Here is a 4,055-nt window from a genome sequence, read left to right on the forward strand (position 1 = left end):
CATCTTTGTGTCCACGTGTACTCAATGTTCAGCTCCCATTTGTCAGTGAGAACACACAGTGTTTGGTTTTCTGTGCCTGCATTAATTTCACTGCGGTTTTTAAACTGTGTTCTCCTGATCACTCTTTTCACTGACCATCTCTTCTCATGATCCTGGGAAATTTAGGTTTCTTCTTCAGTGAAATGTGAGATGTCTTTTACCAATCTTCCTCCTGGTTTATTTTTATTTTTCTCATTGATTTGTGGGTATTTTTCTTATACTCAGGATCTAAATCCTTTGTCAGTTGTATGCATTACAAATATATTCTCCCAATTTGTTACTTTTCTTCCCCTTCTTTTCATGGTATACTTTCAGAATCAGTATAAAACTATTCAGTGTATTCAAAAGTATACAATGTATTAATGTATTAAAAAGTATCCATCTTTTCCTTTAGTCTGTGATTTGTGTCTTATCCTTTTAAAGAAACCCTTCTTTGCCTTGAAGCCATAAACTTCTTCCATATTTTCTTCTAAATGTTTAATTTTATTGTCTTTTATATTCAAGTTCTTAATTCACATGGAATTGCTTTTAGCTCATAAACAGTAAAATGTACTTCTTACAGCTCTGCGAAGTACAAGATCAAGATGTCAGCAGATTTAGTGTGGGGTGAGGGCCCATTTCCTTGTTCATAGATGGTCCCGTCTCACTATGTCTTCACATGATGGAAGGGGCCTGAATTCTGTGTTTGTATTTGGAGTGAATTTAGGGACTTAATTTTTTTTTTTTTCCTCATGGGCAAAAAAATCATCAATGTCAACCCTCTCATATACAGTTTCCATCCATATGTGGGCTGTTTCTGGGCTCTCTTATCCTTTCCATTGTTCATGTGTCCACCCTCTTCTAATATGACATTGTCTTAAATACTGTAGTTTTACAATAATCTTTTTTTTTTTTTTTTGAGACAGAGTCTCGCTGTGTCACCGAAGCTGGAGTACAGTGGCACAATCTTGGCTCACTGCAAGCTCCACCTCCTGGATTCAGGTGATTCTCCTTCCTCAGCTTCCCGAGTAGCTGGGACTACAGGTGTGCACCACCGTGCCCAGCTAATTTTTGCATTTTTAGTAGAGACAGGGTCTTACCATGTCGGCCAGCCTGGTCTAGAAACCCTGGCCTCAGGTGATCCACCCGCCTCGGCCTCCCAAAGTGTTGGGATTATAGGCGTTGGCCACTGCGCCAGGCCAATTTCACAATAATCTTGATATCAGAGAGAACATTCTGTCCCACCATCACCACCAATCTCATTCTTCCTCAGGATAGTTTTGGATATTCTTGGCCCTTTGCTCCTCTAAGCAGACTTCACAGTAAGCTCGTCTCATTCTATAGAAAACCATGTTAAACTTTTGAATGGAATTTTTGTAATGTTATAGAATTAAGACAGAGAAAATGGACGTATTCACCAACTTGATCTTCCTTTTCCACAAATATATTATGTCTTTCTATTTATTTAGAAAGATTCGCTAATAAATCTCCAAAATTTGTATTGTTTTTCATGTGAAAGACCTGCATATCCCTTGGTAGAGTCATTCCTAGATACCATTTTCTTTATAATTAAAAAACTTTAAAATGATATTTTTCTGCTCATTGAAATTAACATTTGTATATTGATTTTATATCTGTGGGCTTTGCTAAACTATCTTAGTAATTCTAATAATAAGTCTATAGATTATTTGTGGTCTCTCATGTGGATATTCACATCATTGGCAAATAATGGGAGTTTTATTTTATCCTTTTTGATTCTTATACCGTTTCTCTTATTTTTCTTGCTTTGTTGAGCTGACTAAAGCCTCCACTGCAATTTTTATTTTGTTCCTGACTTTAATGAGAATACTTTTGATGTTTCACTGTAGATTTTTAAAAGCAGATTTCCTTGCTGAGGTCAAGGAAATTACTTTCTATGTCTAGTTTATTAAGAAGTTGCTTTTTATTAACAATAAATAAATGTTAAATGTCACCTAATGCTCTTTATAAACCTACTGAGATGATTATCTCTTTAAATCTCTTAATGGGATAAATTACTCTAATATAGTTTTCAACATAACTTTCAATAATAGACCTATATATTAATTTGTTTTTTGAGATAGGGTCTCACTTTGTCACCCAAGCTGGAGTGCAGTGGTGCAAATATACCTCACAACAGCCTCAACCTCCCAGGCTGATATGATCCTCCCACCTCAGCCTCCTGAGTAGCTGGGACTACAGGTGTGCACCACCACACTCGGCCTAATTGTGGATTTTTTTTAGAGATGGGGTTTCACCATGTTTCCCAGATTGGTCTTGAACTCCTGAGCTTAAGCAATCCTCCCACCTCAGCCTCCCAACGTGCTAGGATTACAAGTGTGAGCCACCCTGCCCAGCTCATATATTAATTTTTTAAAACATACCTGGATTAAATCCAGAATGTTTTAGGTCCTTTTATTTTCTTCTATATTCATGAATGTGACTGATCTGTAATTTTTCTTTTCAGACTGTCTTTGTACAGTTTGGGGATCCATGTTCCCTTAGCCTCATAAAATAAATTTGGGGATATTGCCCCTCCCACTATCTTCTGTAAGAATTTGAGTAGATTTGGAGTTTCTACCTCTGTCTCTTGAACACCTGGTAGAACTCACTTGTATAATTGCTTGGGCACAGGGTTTTCCTTATGATTCAATGTCTTTAGTAGCTGTAAAACCACTCCAGTTTTCTCTTTCACATAGAAGCAATTGTTGCCAGGTTTCTTCCTAGAAGTTTGTCAATTTCATCTAAGAATACAAGTTTACTGGCATAAAGTTATTTATAACATTCCCCTGTTATCTTTTATCTCATTAGCCCCTTTTTTCATTGCTGACACTTTTTGTGGGTACCTTTGCTTTCCTTATTTGAATGATTTTGTCAATATTTCATTAATTACTTTGACGTTACTGGGTCTCTCATTTTACATTTCTTTTCTATCCCATAAGTGTTGTTCTCGTCTTATATTTTTTTCTAAGACATCTTTTTGTAGCATATTTTCATTCTTCTCCTTCCCTTGGGTTTCCTCTGTGATTCTTTTTCTAACATCTTTATTTGGATACTTAATCCAGCTTAATTATTTAATGTTCAGCCTTTCTCCTCTTCTAATACAAGCAATATAAAATTAAAAATTTCCCTCAAATTTCTACTTCAGTTTTGAAGCAGCATTTTTTTAATTTAAATATTTGTCTAATTTATATTATTATTTATATTTTAATCCTTGATATAGTTAGAGGTCTTTTTTAATACTCCCAAGTATGTCACTTTTTAAAAATAGGTTTTTGTTATTGAGTTTTGACATAATTGTTTTGCAAAAGATAATGAGATGTGTTTGATACTGATTCTTTGAAATTTGTTGAAAGTTGATTTATGACATATGATGGTGGTCAATTCTTAAAAATTCAGAATTTTTCTTTAAAAGAGTGTGTGGTGTTTTTTTTTAGTGAAGTAAAATATTTAATATATGTCCATTAGGTCAACCTTGTTTTAGTCATAAAGATATTTTTAGAAATGCAAAGACTGGAGAAATGTATTTATCAAAACTTCTTTGGTTAGTAAATCATTAACAAGGTGCTACAGCAAATATGGGAGAGAGGCAAGGCAAGGAACACACGGGACCCAGGAAACAGTGGCTCTCACTCAGGAAAATAGTGATGCCCCAGGTGACAGCTATGCAGCAGGTCTTATGAGCAAATGATATCTACCGGAATAAGACATTCCAGGCTCCAGGAGGAAGGCGTGCAGCAAAAAGCAGGATTCAAGCAGTCTAATATTATCCTTAAGACCCTGGGAAAATGTGACCCAAGACAAAGTCCTATCCACTGTTTTGCCAAAGCCACAGTCTGTTAGAGTTGGGGGCTTGAGTTATCCTCAGCAAACTAATGCAGGAACAGAAAACCAAACACTGTATGTTCTCATTTATAAGTGGGAGCTAAACGATGAGAACACCATGGACACATGAAGGGGAACAATACTTACTGGGGCCTGTCGAGGCCTATCAAAAAGAATAGCTAATGGAGGCTGGG

Source organism: Mandrillus leucophaeus, unplaced genomic scaffold (assembly GCF_000951045.1).
Source record: "Mandrillus leucophaeus isolate KB7577 unplaced genomic scaffold, Mleu.le_1.0 Scaffold1194, whole genome shotgun sequence".
Classification (NCBI taxonomy): domain Eukaryota; kingdom Metazoa; phylum Chordata; class Mammalia; order Primates; family Cercopithecidae; genus Mandrillus; species Mandrillus leucophaeus.